A 17,018-nucleotide genomic window follows, 5' to 3' on the forward strand; every position below is an offset into this window, starting at 1 on the left:
GGCAGTCTTGTTGTCCAGAGTGTCCAGTGTTACACAAGCCGTAGATATTTGTTATTTTCTGCATGAAGTCTCACAGACCAATGATTGTAATGGCATGAAACTTCTGGTAGAGTGATGAAATGTTTTGTAGAATGGCTGCTATTTAGAATTATGTGATTTTGTTAAATTTCTAATATATTGGTCAGGTGGCAGCAGACATTTCTAATATACCTGTTTGAATCACCATGGGCTGCATCCTTATGTAGTTCAGGACCCACTTACACACCAGTATATGTTTAACAATTTATTGATTGAAATTATCAATGATTTATGGTATTATTTATGAACCATGCCATATATAGGGTATTTATTATGGATATTAACACACAAAATCATGCTTACTTGGCAAGAGTAAGGTTTTGAAAAATGACATTTAATGTTTTATAGAATTCATTTTTTTTAACATTCTGAGTGTTTTACAAAGAAATATGTAACATATGAAATAGTTTTAATTGTCCATGAATAGTACTCGGTTTGGAAAGGATTAAATAAAACTGAGGGCAAAACTGTTAGTTTATTAGTTAAAGAAATAATTTACAACTTGGGAAGATTGTTTCTTAATTGATAAAAAAAATAGCTTTATGTTCAAGTTATTTGTAAAGTGAATCAGACATAAAACCTGTCCGACAACTTGATAACATCCAACAGTTTTGAAAGTAGTTCCGTCATCAAGATACTGGCTACACTGTGATCAAGCAGACGGCTTGTGGCTCAGGCAGTTCTATAAATACCTTGACCTCATTCTCGATGCATCGACTGGCTTCTGCAGTGAGCTTCAGTGGTGATAGCATGCAACAATGTGGATCAATGCGGGACTAAATTTAGCTGCTTTACCACTTTGTTGACGCCATTTTGAAGGCGAATAGAAGTGTTCAATCAACATTGGCTTCTGTCTCAGGTTGTAGTTAACACTGGGCAGGCAAAATGGAGGAACCCCCTGGGTGTGAACGACACAATGGAATGCTTTTGAAAAGTTTTTGGGGTCGTTCTATTAGCCACGTCTGGGATTATTTCAAATTTGAGGTCACAGAGGCAGGTACTAAATATGTGGATAAAAAGTCCATGTATTGTATGCTGTGTGGTCTGAAGATGAGGTATTGTGGAAATACAACCAATATGTCCAACCACCTGGACAGGAAGCACCCTGGAGTGAGAAATCAGACACCAAGACGTTCAATGGTGTACATCGATGATGCTGCAGACAACACAGTGATTAAACAAGAAGAAGGTGAAAATGTCATCAGCAACTTTGTTGAGTATCAAAATGCTTCTTCATCCACGAGGGCAGGAACTTCAGGAGGAGCAAGGATGGATGGTGAAGAGGAGTCTGCAGATGGGATAAGAATTTTGAAAAGTTTTTGGCAGGAAGGAGCTGATGATGTGTGGGAGTATTTCAAGTTTGAGGTGGATGATGATGGGAATTATCTGGACGTTGAGGTGGTGTATTGTACGCTGTGCGATTGCAGGCTGGAGTTTAAGGAGGACACAGCGAACCTGCACTTGCACATCGTCAACCAGCATCCTGGTGTCAGACACGTCAATCCCTCCATGCTAGAGGATGAGAGTTTGATGACGCCGGAGCAGAAACAGGATCTGGTGAAACGATTGGCTGAAAAGTGTCGGAGGGAGATCTGTGCCAAGACGGATTTTAAAGCAAGGAGTGACGAACCCAAGAACACTTCTGTGAAGAAATATTTTCGCAAGTTTTGGGGACATACCACGAGTAATGTGTGGGAACACTTTAGGTTTGAAGCTGACAAGGACGGCAATTACATTGACAGGACTATCATGTACTGCATGCTGTGCAACACGCAGCTGAGGTACTGCCACAACACAACCAACATGGCGTACCATTTAGAGAAGCGCCATCAGATCCAGAAGAAACCCTTCTTAAATGTGAAATATTTCAATTTGTCAGCTGTGTCTGACCAAAAGAGTAACATGAAGAAAGTCACGGAGAGGAAACTGGGTTCTGTTTGTGTGAAGAAAACGCCCGTCTATGCCGAAACCTTCACACGTAATCAGAGTGAAGGGGAAGTCATCTATGAACCGCCATCTTTTTACAGGGCATTCTGGGGTAATGCTACAAGCCCTGTATGGGAGCACTTTAAGTTTGAAGTTGACAGTCAAGGTAATTATGTGGACAAAACATCGGCGTACTGTACTCTCTGTGGATTAAAGATGAAATATTTTCAAAACACATCCAATCTGTCACAGCATCTGAAGCGTAAACATGTAGAAGAATGTTTTTCTTCAGCTGTACAAACGGACATGAGCGACAGTAATGCCACTACCTCTTCCAAACCAACATCCAACTATACAAAACAAGATGACATCACACAAGCAATTGCCAAACATTTCATTGCTGATTTGAAACCTCTAAGTGATATTGAATCTCCTAGTTTTCAAGAATTGTGCATGGTGATGTGTCCTGAATTCTCCCTACCAGATCAGGAGAAGTTTGTTGAGGATGTCCTTACCCCAATGTATCGGAGCAAACATTCAAAAGTTATGAAAGAAGTGTCTCAGGCGGTTAAGCACTGCCTTACGACTGAAATATGGCGATCAGACCGTGGCGATTACAATATGACAGTGATGGTAAATTTTATTGACGATGCATGGGCATTTCGAACTGAAATGATTAAAACTTTCCCATTCAGTACAGAAACTACCCCCAAGGATCTGTCAAGCAGTTTGTTGAAGATTTCCGAAGACTGGAATCTGAGGGATCCAGTGGTGGTAACTGATGGCGACCACGTAATAGTTGAAGCCGTGTCCAGCTGTCCATGTTGGCACAGTGTCTGTGGATTGAACCATACTGTGGCTTCAGCTGTCAACAAAACGTTCTCATTTCCTGCCGTTCACAAGATTTTATCTAAAGTGAGAAACTTGTTTTCACAAATTAAGCAGGTTGCACCATCTGTTCATATCAAGCAGAAGCAGAAGTCATTGAATTTACCAGAAAAAGATGTATGCAGAGAGTTTGATGATCAGTGGTGTTCAAGCATAGAGATGTTGCAGCTGTATTTAGAACAGGAACCCCTCCTGAAGGCTGTTGTTGGGGAATGTTGCCTTCATCCGGACCTTCCTCTGTCGGAAGCATCTCTGGAGCACCTGGAAAAGCTGGTGGAGATTCTGGTTGTGTTTAACACTGCAGTCGCCTACCTCTCACCAGACAAGGGTCACACTCTCTCTGTCATCCTACCCATTGTGATCAAGTTGAAGGGTAGCCTGCATGACTCGCCTGATGATGTGGAGTTAGTGAAGAGTGTCAAGGCCATCATGGTGAAAGTTATCGAGGATAGCTATGGCGATGCCGCAATACAGGAACAGATGAAAGTAGCGTCTGCTCTGGATCCGAGGATGAAAAAACTGGCTTTCCTCTCTGTAACGGAAAGAGAAGAAATTTGGAAAAGAATATGCAAGGAAACGAGAGAGGTGGCAGACACAAATGTTGTAGTGAAAACAGAAGTTGATGATGGATCATATGGGGATTCTGCTGTAGAAGAACCACCAGCTAAAGTCCCGAGGAGTGATGTGTCAATTTCTGACTGGCTGGGCGATATCGTGAGGGTGAAAAGTTCACTGAGTGTAGGTCAACAGATTGAAAATGAGCTGAAGCTGTTTCACTCAGAACCGGACATATCGTTTGATGACAGCCCGATTCACTGGTGGCAAAGAAGATGCCGCACATATCCCTTTCTGTCCACTCTTGCAAAGCGTTACATGTGCATACCGGCAATAAGTGGAGAGTGCGAACTGAAACAATCCGAAATCCGACGTAGAAGGGCGAGATTAGACTATGAAACCATGGACATTCAGTTGTTTCTGAATCACATTAGTAACCATAGCACCGCTTGAAGTAGCCAGCTGTATCAACCGTCCAGAGTCCTTCATCAGCAGACCAGCATCTCTTCCACATTCCAAGGACTAACTTGAAACGATTTGGCCGAAGATCGGTCAATCATAATGGTGCAGTTCTATGGAACAAATTCCAAACTGAACTTGCTGTTCAAGTCCCAGCTAAATTACTTATCTCTTCCAACAGTCATACCTGGACTATAATCTACTACCATGTGTTTGTGTCACCATTGAGTTAACATTGATATTGTAGTACCGTATATGACCGTCTATAAGCCGAATTTTGAGGACCATAAAAAGCAGTCTGTAGAAGGGGATCGTCTTATCCATGGGTTATGCTTTCGTCAAACGAGGTGGTAATCAGTTCGTGATTGTTGAATGGGGTAAAATATGCAAGCCAGTTTGTTGCTACAATAAATATGATATTTAGAGAAACAAAATATATTATGCATTTACTGTCAACTACACTTCGTTTCGATCCGTGAGTAGACGCAATATTTCTTTGAATAATGTGGACCAAAGTTATAATTATTGGTAACTGCCAGTTGTCTGTGGTCTGTGTTTGCCGCGATTAGGAACCCATCGCGGGGGATCGACTTATGCACGAAACATACCATTTTGACACTGATTTTAAGGGTCTTATCCATGGGGTCGTCTTATAGACGGTCATATACTGTATATTTGTAGCGCTATGTGTAGTGCATTGTGTATGGAGTTGGCGCCATATGAATGGAGTCATCATTATTAGCAGTATAGCAACTGAATTATCTGCCCTTGATTGGGGAAGTGAGCTGGTTTTTTACCCTGCTTTCATCATTATTCCATTGATGATATTCTATGTCAGCTTAAAACTGTATTAAAATTTATGAATCAATAATGCATCAAATACAAACATCTTTAGTGAAAATATGAATGACAGCTTGTAAACAACGGTTAAGATGTATGAGTATTTACCTAACAATTATAATCAGTTTTAGTTTCTTTGCAAGCATAATAGTGGTGATCTAAGGCAATGCAACTTCTTGTGCTTCGTTGTGTGTCTTTGATGACCTGGGCCCCGTTTCACAAAGCTCTCGTAGCGCTACGACTGTCGTAAGTCAACAGTTACAGTATGGGAGGTACGAATGCTACGAGAAAAGTTACGAGATCTTAGGCTTTGCGAGAGCTTTGTGAAACGGGGCCCAGGTCATATAAGACATGTACTCATACAAGGATCATGAGTTTGAATCCCAAAATTATGGGTGTGGGTTTCACTAAAGATTTGGCTGCCTCCGTGGTGTAGTGGTTAGAGCGTCCGCCCAGAGAGCAAGGACTGGTCGGCTCAGTATAATGTGTCTGAGTGGGGTATTCATGCTTAACTGCTGTATGGTATCTTAGTCAGCTAGCACTATAAAACCAGCTTAAGTCTGGGCTAGTACACGCAGCCGCTCATACACATGCATGCATGTCGTCATATGAGCGAAATATTCTTAAGTATGCCGTTAAACGCCATTTCAACTCACCTCACCTTCACGTTTTGACATCAATTACATAAACACTGAACTCATGGACACTTTGTTATGGTGTCCACGGATCAGCTGCTTTTATGCTGCATCATTCTGTTTTTCTACAAAATTATGAATTTTAAAGTGATTTGAATGTATATTATAGTCATTTTGTTATTTTTAATATTGGGGCGGTGGGGTAGCGTAGTGGTTACACTTATTTCAAGTCACGCTGAAGAACCCAAAATCTCACTCACTCACGCACTCACGCACTCACTCACTCACTCACTCACTCACTCACTCACTCACTCACTCACTCACTCAGGCTTGATTATTTACAAACCGCTGCCTGTAGCTGGAATATTTCTTAGTGCATCTGCGTCTGATTTGTACGATCTGAGGTTTGTAAAACAGATAATAACAATTGTCCAGCTGTGTGTGCATCCAGGGCAGTGGATCGCTATTACGAAAACATGCAATTATTGTCTACAAGTGTTTTTGTTGGGCTCTAATAGGTTCCTTTTGAAACCCAAAGCCAAATAGCTTTTGGAGTTATTAACACTGAGAGTGAAGGCTTCAGGTTTTGAGGATGAAGCAGACGGAAGGTTTTTTTTGTTAGACAATGCCTTAAGACACTTATAAAAGTCTGAGTGCTTGTTGTTGACTAGAATTCTCTTGTAAACACAAGTTTTAGTGAATAAATATTGACTTTTTGTTTTGTTTAAGTGTCTTTTGTTCATGTGTTGTATATATGCAGCCTTCACACTAAACGTTTTGATGTAATTCTCTGCTTAAGATTACAGTACAATATGTATGGATTGTATGGTTTAATTGTGCCAAATCCAAACCTTAATGTAATATGATAGTCCAGTGTAACAAAGCTGAACTGAACACCCACTTGGCCCTACTAAACACCCACTACTGAACATCCACTCAACCCTACTGAACAACTACTTGGCCTTTCTGAACACTGGCTTGGCCTTTCTGACTTTCCTTTTGGTTGAATTGAAACATACAACAAAGATATTTTCATCAGATCGAAATATGCTATGTTTTGCTTACATGTGTGCCCATGTAGAAAACTCTTGTTCTTGAAAGAATGCCAAATACAACAGACTTCAGTTATTAAATTCCTTTTGCTTTGCTTTTGGACAACCCTGGTTGCCTCCCTTGGGAATACCAGGATCCTATGATCATGGATTCAAATCAGCGACTGGCATTGATAATTATATTTGGTTTGTCAGCAACACAGGTCTCCCCCAGTGGTAAATATCCAAGAACTGTCTCACTTAATATTCCTGTGATAAGATTGAAATAGCGATAAGTGGTGAGAGACCACTCGTCCACTCCTTTTATCCTTTGTGGACCCATGTGAATGGTGCATGGTCCATAATTATACAAACACACAGCCCCCTTCAGGCAATCCTGGACGTAATGATGCAGATTACGATCGATTATGTTCAAACACTGCATATTATCAGTAAACCATGCTCATATATTTTAGTTTCCTGACAAACTACACTGCATCTGTTGTGATTCAGAAGACTGGATATTAAGAGTTATAACCCGATTGTATAATGCTTAGAATTCCTAAATGAAAGAAAAACTGCCATTCTACATGAAAAAGGCATCTTGTTCTCTCAATCAACCCTTTTTGGTCAGTCTTATTTTATTGAAATACAAAATTAGATTGATTTTCTGACAAAACTGCTTAAATAGAATAAAAAAGCTGTTAATCCTCAACTTTTCAAGTGAAATTAAACCTACTGGGTTCCTACTTTATTGCATTACTTTTCAATACTTTTGAACAAGTGTATGAATATTCTAATAAGACACAATGTTGCAGCCTAGCTCGGGTTTGGTTTGGTGTTTAACGCTGCTCTCAGCAATATTAAAGCTATATGGCGGTAGTCTGTAAGTAATCAGATCTGGACCAGACAATCCAGTCATCAACATCATGAGCTTCGATCTACACGATGGGATACAATGACATGTCAACCAAGTCAGCAAGCCTGAGCACAAAATCTCGTTAGTCGCCTCTTATGACATTTTAGCATGGGTTACTGAAGACCAATTCTAACCCAGATCAACTCAGGTCGGGCAGTGTTTGAGAGTGTGAGCTAAGGTGCTATCCATCGGTCATGATGTTCAGACACTGTGTCCAACTTATCCTTATTTTACTCATGCCCAAGGGGTTTTGAGAGGTTCATAGTTGTTCATTTGTTCATATAACACCATTATCAGCAATATCTAGTTGTAGGCTCATTGGTTGTAAATGATAGAGCCAGGAACAGACAATCCAGTGATTGGCATCATAAGCACTGATTGACATAATGAGCTTCATTCATGCCAAGTTGTATCTTTGATAAGGAAAAATTGTTTATGTTTTTCTTTATCGTCTCTGATAATACTCATGCTGTGTCAGGCTCGTAAATACATTTCATGTTTTGAATGGATTGTTTTGATTTTACAATTTCAAATCAAAGACTAAAATTAAGAAAATTGTAAAATTGTTTCATTTTTATCACGTGAAGCACACAGAAACTTGAAACAGTTATTAGATATAATGATTTTTATCTGTGGTTCGTCCATATCACTGTCCAAAAAAAGAGTCTCGGACTGCGGAAATCCACACACTGAAGCGGCCATGTGACCTGCAGAAAATTACCCATGTAAATAGACGCTGAGATTGGGAATGCTCGGGAGACTGCCGTACCATTATGTCTGCGAACATTTGCTGTTGCTATGATGCAGGGTCATTTGGTTGCCCCACAGAAGCGAGTATTGATCTGCAGGAGTCACCCATGTCTATATCTTCCTGCCAGCTCAGCCAGCCGTGAGGGTTGGTCCGGTCTGCCAGGGAACACTGTTGATCGCTAACAGAATTGCCATGTGGGGTTTTAAAGGTACTCGACCTGATTTCCATTAAAGGAAAATGTGTCCATTTGATGACTAATGGTGGAATTGAACTCTGGTTTAATGATCTCTGCTCCGGTGTGAAGATATTTTGAGAAAACAGACGGGTCAAATTTATGTGTCTTGTTGAGAGTAAATCGTCAGGTTCATTAGCGATGGATGCTGTAGTCTGTCGTACAGACCCTGAAGCAAATATATCCAAGAAAGCCCACGCAAGTCTAGATGAAGAAAGTCTCAGGGCTCCCTTTCATTATATTATATTTTTTTTTACAATGACCTTTTTTCAGTAAAATATGTTCATTTCAGAGACTAGTTGTTAGTCTATGGATGCTGTTAAGGAGGTACTGATGAATGTTGCTTGGGTTAATAGTCCATTGTGTCATGAGGTTTGAAATATTCATGATTTCTTATAGAAGGGTTTTTAACAACTGGTTGAAAACTGTATGAATAAAGTTGATATATTATGCCTTCGGTGTGAAGGTATTTTGAGGAAACAGTCACATCAAATCTATGTCTGCCGTCCGTTTGATTTCATTTGAAACCGATGAATTGCTCACTAACACAACATCTAATAATTGCAGCAAAACCAAATTTCACATGAAATTGACAGAGCAACTCTGATGATTTGTCTCATAATTTTGGACACTGGAATAAAAAAATTGTTTAACAAACAATCATTATTTTGTTGTCTCTTTTTGCTATTTTTTATGAGGGGGGACCACTTGCTGGTAGAATAGCCAGGTAATCAACAAGTGTGTGTAGTGGAATTTCAATTGCACACGTGCAACTCGCACACCTGGCTCTCCTTCCAGCAAGTGGTCCTCCCACGTAGAAAATAGCGATAAGTGACATAATATCGACAAAATAATGATTGTTTGTTAAACAAGATTTTTGTTCAGGTGTCCAAAATTATGAGACAAATCATCAGAGTTGCTCTGTCGATTTCATCTGACTGTGCAAAATTTGGTTTTGTCGCAATTATTAGATTTTGTGTTAGTGAGCAATTCATCGGTCTCAAATGAAATCAAATGTACGGTAGTTAAAATGCATATCAGCTGGGTCATATTTATGTGTCTAATTGAGAAAGTATATTGCCAGGTTAATTAGCAATACATGCTGTTAAGGAGATACCAGTTAATGTTGCTTTGGTTAACTCGTGCACAAAATCATGAAGTCTGAAATATCATTCAGAATTTCTGCAATGGTTTTCAATGACAGGTTTAAAACTTTATGTATGTATGTATGAGTGTGTGAGTGAGTGAGTGAGTGAGGGAGTATGGTTTTACGCTGCTTTAGCAATATTCCAGCAATATAACAGCGGGGACCCCAGAAATGGGCTTCTCACATCAAACCCGGGCCTTTGGCGTGATGAACAAATGCTTTAAGCACCAGCCTACCCCACCACCCACCTTATGTGTTAAGGTGTTACTTATGTTTGGCCAGGATTTTAGTGTTATCAAAGTTGTAAAATTGCAACAACAATTATACCAAAATCGATTATTAGTTCTCTTTTCCTGAATACATTTTCCAGCTTTCTAGATGGTAATGACATTGCGGAAACAATATTTTGTTAGTTCATTTCCTTGCTACACAGGGAATGTTGAGGGGCTTTCGTCAAGGAACTGTTTTGATTACTGATGCAGGAATATCATATGGTTTATGATCTCTTCAATATTGACTGCCTCATATTTTGAAACCTGTGGAAGCAAAAAGCTACATTAAGCACTTGTGAATGCACACGCTCATGCGTGAATGCACATGCACATGCACATGCCTGTGCACGGAGGCACAAACTCACACACATTTATGGCAGCCAATGGTATATTCCTCATTTATTCATTGTCAAAAAAACGTTAGAAGGAAGAATTCTTGTGTTGATGTTTAGGCTGTTGTATATCAGTGATCCTGATGCAATGAATCCTATATTGAAGCATCCTTGCATTTCTATTATGGACAGATAATATTCTAGTCACAAGTTGTCGAAAGACATGGTGTCACTTTTGCAGTTTCCTGGATGAGTGTCTTGAATATGTTATTAGAAAGTTTGCAAAAAAATGTTCATGATGAGGAAATTGAATGACGATAAAATTGTATTAGTTTTTATCAAGAATCAAAGTCAAGGACAGACAGGCCATGTCAATATTTTGGCTGCGCTATTTCAAATAAACTAAGTACCTTGAAGAAGATTGTGGCTAATCCAGGGGTTTTCTGGGTGCAATATATGACATCCTATATGTGTATAAATTGCCTGGTATAGTGTGTCCCATGAGATGTCCCCACATCGTGACATGGGTACAACGTGTGAAGCCCATTTCTGGTATCCCCTGATGTGATATTGCTGGAATATTGCTAAAAGCGGTGTAAAACCATACTCACTCACTCATGAGATGTAACCAAGTATTACTATTTGAATCCTAATGTTTAACCCAAATGTTGAACGCATGGTACATAGATTGACATTTGTATCCTGGCAAGAAACTGAGGGTTCACGGAACAGTGGACATACCCATTATGATAGGCGAAGATTCTTTGAAACTTTATCATACAACGGATAGCCAGCCAACACGTTAATTTAATGCCGCATTCAGCAATATTCCAGCTTTATGGTGCCTGTCTGTAAAAATTCAAGTCTTGACCAGACAAGCCAGTGATCAACAGCATGAGCATTGGTCTACAAAATTTTGATACAATGACAAGTGTCAACCAAGTCAGTGAGCTTGAAACCCCCGACCCCGTCTTACGAATGGCATTGGTAGCTGACGACCCATATCGTGGCCCGCCGTGATATTGCTGGAATATTGCTAAAAGCTGCGTAAAACCAAACTCACTCACTCACCATATTGTGGCAACGCAGGTATTGTAACTCACAGAGAGTCAACCTGGATTTGCTAATTGATAGGCAAAGGTAATTATCTGCTGACAGTTTGATATGATTAGAGACAGCAAAAGTTTATTGTGTTCAAGTTCCAGGTCATGCATCGGTTCTCGCCTGACCAATTCCTCAGATGAATAGGAAGAGAGGTAAAATAATTATAACTGGCACGTTAGGATTTCTTTTCTTCTTCAAAACATGTTGTTGTTTGTTTGTTGTCTAACCCTTCACTCAGCAATATTCCAGCTGTACGATTTTGAATATTTAGCCATGTGTGCTGTGTTGGTTTTATCCCGCAGTAGTTGTAGCAGTTCTAATATATTTAACTCAACTATTTTCGGGGCAGGTGGGATCAATACCTATTTAAGGGTGAGCCAAATCTTTGACCAAATAATTTTGGGTGGATGTGAAGCTTTAACACAATTATTTTGCTTGGGTGCGTTCTTTCCCCATATTAGTAATCTTTCAATTATTTTCATTTAAACACAAATATTATTTATTACATGTTCATGCTTTGAAACAATAGAAAATAAGTGTTTTCCTTCGTAAGTTAGAAAGCATTACTTGTTTTGGATTTTCAAAAAGCACCAGTATATCCTGCATTGAGTGTTAGAAAAAATTGTTAATAAGACAACAAAAAATAGGTGTATAGGATCCAGACGACCCCAGGGGAGGCAACTTGTGAAGACTACATTCTCGGTTGTGTTCAAGTGCATGGAAGTGATTCACAGGACTTGGCTGACTAATCAAATCTCTCTGTAATTGCTATTTTTGGACATCTGATCTGGATTGTATTTATGTCTTCCAGTATAGACACAGTAGATTAACCATGTATTGAACTGTAGAATATTAATAATGAGGGAGACCTTCATTGGAGGCATTTCAAAACTAGTCATTGCTTTGTGTATGTTTTTGGCAGCAACCATTTAGTTTTGGAGGGAAATGGTGTCATATTTTCTGAATTATGATCATGGCTGTTTTAGTGAAAACAAATAATGTATATCTTCAGATGACGAGGAAGAAAATAATAAGTCAATACTCATGATGTCGATCACTGGATCGACTTGTCCAGACTTGATTATTTTCACATCCGGAACCTGGAATAAAAAAACGACCTTATACTGTAACAGATTTGTTTTTGGTCATGATCTTTCAAAGCCTTGCCAGTCCTTTACATCCAATGAAGGTTTGCCATATCATTGCTGCTTGATTTTACATGACTCCAGTTTGTAAATTTTATGGCAAGTAACTATTAAATCATGTCCGAGTTATTGATACCTAACCAATTCTTACAAAGCCATAACAAATATATCGCAGGTTACATGATTTTCAATTTGTGAAGCAAGTCATCAGCATCAGTTGAATGACCTCTATGACCTTGTCGGAGGCTACACACACCAGACGTGTGTACATCTTTCTCATTCACATTCAGCCAATAAAACACACTTCAGCTCTTTTCGCTCGAACAGTCAAACAAAACCAATCCTTGAACTGATTGGCACGGGCTACCAGCATGGTTTGTGAAGAGGCAGACGATTAGATAATAAGGAAATTATGTCTGCACCAATATCATGCAGCCATAAAGTCACCGGACTGAGATTCCATCAATGGGTTTATTGTTAGTGGTTTGTTTGAAATCGTGTTGATTTGTCTCTTGCCTTTAGTTGAGTGTTTCCGTCGCTGAGAGCTTGAGGGGGTGAGGTTAGGAGAGTGGTTTGTGTGTTTACTGGTTATGAAGAACGAGGTCTGAGTTTGATTCTCCACTTGATGGCAAAAGCTGTTCTTTATTTCATGATTTAAATGGTTTATTATTTGAGGGTTTTTTTGTAGACTGGTTGTGCGATCTTTGTGCCACAACTGTAATTTTATCTTCATCCATGATGGAGGGAGGGAGGGATGGATGGAGGGATGGATGGTTGGAAGGATGGATGGAGGGAGGGATGGAGGGAGGGATGGATGCATGGCTTGAGGGAGGGATGGATGGATGGTTGGAAGGAGGAAAGGATGGATGGAGGGAGGGATGGATGTATGGGATGTATGGTTGGAAGGAGGGATGGATGGAAGGAGAAAAGGATGGAGGGAGGGAGGGATGGATGCATGGCTTGAGGGATGGATGGATGGTTGGAAGGAGGGAAAGATGGATGGTTGGTTGGAGGAGGAGGATGGATGGATGGAGGGAAGGGATGGAGGGATGGATGGGATGGATGGTTGGAAGGAGGGAAGGATGGATGGTTGGTTGGAAGGAGGGAGGGATGGATGGAAGGAGGAGGGATGGATGGATGGATGGAAGGAGGGATGGATGGATGGATGGATGGATGGATGTATGGTTGGAAGGAGGGATGGATGGTGGGAAGGATGGAGGGATGGATGGTTGGAAGGAGGGAAGGATGGAGGGACGGAGGGAGGGATGGATGCATGGCTTGAGGGATGGATGGATGGATGGTTGGAAGGAGGGAGGGAGGGATGGATGGTTGGAAGGAGGGAAGGATGGATGGATGGATGTATGGTTGGAAGGAGGGATGGATGGTTGGAAGGAGGGAAGGATGGATGGAGGGATGGATGGTTGAAAGGAAGGAAGGATGGATGGAAGGAGGGACGGAGGGAGGGATGGATGCATGGCTTGAGGGATGGATGGATGAATGGTTGGAAGGAGGGAGGGAGGGATGGTTGGAAGGAGGGAAGGATGGATGGATGGTAGGAGGGAAGGATGGAGGAGGGAGGATGCATGGATGGATGGTGGGGAGGGATGCATGGATGGATGGTTGGAAGGAGGGAAGGATGGATGTTGGAAGGAGGGAAGGATGGAGGGAAGGAGGTATGCATGGCTGGAAAGAGGGAGGGATGGTTGAATGCATTTATCTACACTGATCTCAGCTGATAGTGTTATCACAGAGACACCAAGCCATAGTTTCATACACAGAATACTAGCTCCAGTGTCAACCAGTCCTGGTTTTATTCCCAGCCATGTGCCAGGCAAAGCAACAACAAATACCATATTTTGACATGATGCACCTGGAGATAGAACAACTGACATTCCCACATGTCCACCAACCACAGCTATCTCAAGCCACTAATGATCTTTCAGTTCTGAAAGAGATGTGTGCTCCTAAGATTCGCAATACAGTTAACACCATATATTATGAAGACACTTATGATGAACTGATGGATGTACCAAACTAATTTTCTTGTTCCTATCCACTTGCATATCTTAATCAAAATGCATATAATGAACTACGGTTATTATTATTATAGGATTATTATACGATATTTATAGAGAGTGCACATATCCACACAACTAGTACATGCTGTGTTTTTATCCTCGATCATTGGATGTCATCTCAGCTCCCTGGGGAACATACAACTCTTGCAGCCACTAGGCACCCCAAGCTATTGCGGCCTTCCCATCCTTTCCCTTCCCGAGGTACCCATTCACAGCTGGGTGGACTGGGACACATAGTCACAGTACTTTGTCCAAGTTTACTGCACGTTGCTGTACCCACAACAAGGTGTCTGCACCAACAGATTCGTGGGTTCTTTTAAATGCACAGTGTTGTGTACTGTACACATGGGGCTTTGAGGAACTAAAATTTGTGGTCCCATTGAGTGTATTGCAACTATCATTTACAGTATGCTGATGTTTCCCAAATATCAAATGGAACCACCCGTGAAGGTCCGGGTTAGAATATTGATCTTCAGTAACCCACCCATGCTTGTCGTAAGAGGTGACTAATGGGATCGGGTAGTCAGGCTCGCTGACTTGGTTGACACATTCATCAGTTCCCAATTGTGCAGATCAATGCTCATGCAGTTGATCACTGGATTGTCTGGTACAGACTCGATTATTTACAGACTGCCGCCATATAGCTGGAATATTGCTGAGTGCCGCGTAAAAGTAAACTCATTCTTAAGTATATCGGATTAAGTCTTTTGAGAAACACTTTTATGTTACATTAGGATTCTGCAGTTTAAGTCATAAAAAATGATTTTCTTTGAACAACACACTGAGAGGTAATTCTAATGCTTCTGGACAATTCCAGACAATCAGCTATCTATTTAAAGCAGGCTTCCAAGAAACAGGGCTATTTATTTGTATTTTCAACTTTGCAAATTATATCATTTTTTTATGGCAACTCTTAATCAGTTACAAGATGAAATTCAAGATGCTGCCATTGATATTTAATACTGGTCAATAATTGCTCGTCATTTTGAAAGCGGTCGTTATTTTTAATTTGGATTTGGATAAGAAGATTATTTTTTGTTCCAAATAGTTTTCTGTGATGATTCAAGATTGGGCATAAAGAGCTCACATTTCCTCAGCGTCTTTAATTAATTAGTTCATCACAGAAAGAAAGTTCTATTTGTAAAGGTTATGAGTCTGAGCAAAATCTTGCAAAGGAAGAAATTGCTGTATTTTTAAGGAAAGATTCTGGGTATTTTAAACAACTGTTTACATCTTTGTTTAAACTTTTGGTTTGTGTTATTTAATCAAATCTACCTTGGTGCAGATTGCAGAGTTACCTCCCTTAGATGTGCCAGGAGCTGGATCTTTATTCAATGGTTTGTCAGCACCTTTCCCCTAAGCAGTTTTAGCAGGATCAGCGTCCTGCCTTCTTTGTTTGGATTCCCCACATGGGCACAATGTGTGAAGCCCATTTCTGGTGTCCCCCGCCGTGATATTGCTGGAATATTGCTAAAAGCGGCGTAAAACCAAACTCACTCACTCACTCTTTGTTTGGCGCTCTACCCTTCTTTTAAGACAATAATTCATATTAGCACTTGGTGGTTTTTAGTTTCTATTTCATGTTGAAGTTAAGTGAAATAACTGTGCTCTTTAAGTCTTTAGAATAATATGCATGAATAACTTAAGATAATACTTGGAAATCTGTCGCCCTGCCCTTTTTGGATCCTGGGGGACGAACACTGACTGAAAAAGGTATAATTCCCATCCAAAATGAACTGTCTGAAATACAATCAAATTCATGTTCAACCAAGCCCATTCACTAAAATCTAATCAAAGTATTTTGGTAAATAACGCTATGTTTCATCTGAATGATATATTATTTTTATATTTTTCTTTATTAATGTTGATGACTTGATGCATAATACCAGGGACTATCATTTTGTTACACAACAGGACACAGTCTGTATGGAATCAAACAGAATGTTCTTATTAGAAATTTCTTTCAAGCATTTTGTGAACATTTTATATCTTTACCACTGACAAAAAACAAAACCCCTTTGATCTGACAGAAGCTCCCATCAACAAACAAAGATTAATGATATTCTATGATACATTTTGATCAGTTAAAATATTTACATTCAAACATTCAAGTATAGATTAAGTCTTGGCTGGGATATCATGTTCTGTCTGACCTCTGTTGATGCCCTCAGTGTGTCCAATGCACAATGGCTTGGGATATACATGTTTCCTGAATACTCATTATGCTATTTAAGTGATGTGAATAAATAAGCTTCTGCATTTTAAAGTAATAATTAAAATAATTTCTGAACATATTGGAATATGAATGAGATGTAGATCTTTGAGTAAATTATGGCAATTCTACTGTCGGATTATGCTAATAATACCACTATTATGTAAATCTGTCAATTATGTTAATAGAAAAGTCTGTTGTATGTAACAGAACATAGATATATCTCGCTGCTATTAGCTGTGGAATATTTGACTGCTCTTGACAAAACAGCCAGTCCACGTTTTCTCTCTCAGAATTGGCGTATTGATTTTTCCAAGTTGCCTAGCAACCAGACCCATTATTTGCTTAGAAACTCCATCAATTTCACTGGGTATAGATTAGTATGCCTTCCACTACAATCGGCAGCTGATAGGA

General features: G+C 40.0%; 1 protein-coding gene across 6 annotated transcripts in view; it reads left to right on the forward strand.

The window, feature by feature from the left end:
* Positions 1-17,018, forward strand: part of LOC124285083 (POU domain, class 6, transcription factor 1-like) — a 94,179-nt gene that overhangs the window by 16,549 nt on the left and 60,612 nt on the right. The window lies entirely within an intron of this gene.

Source organism: Haliotis rubra, unplaced genomic scaffold, assembly GCF_003918875.1.
Source record: "Haliotis rubra isolate DU_JTF1 unplaced genomic scaffold, ASM391887v1 Scf351, whole genome shotgun sequence".
NCBI lineage: Eukaryota > Metazoa > Mollusca > Gastropoda > Lepetellida > Haliotidae > Haliotis > Haliotis rubra.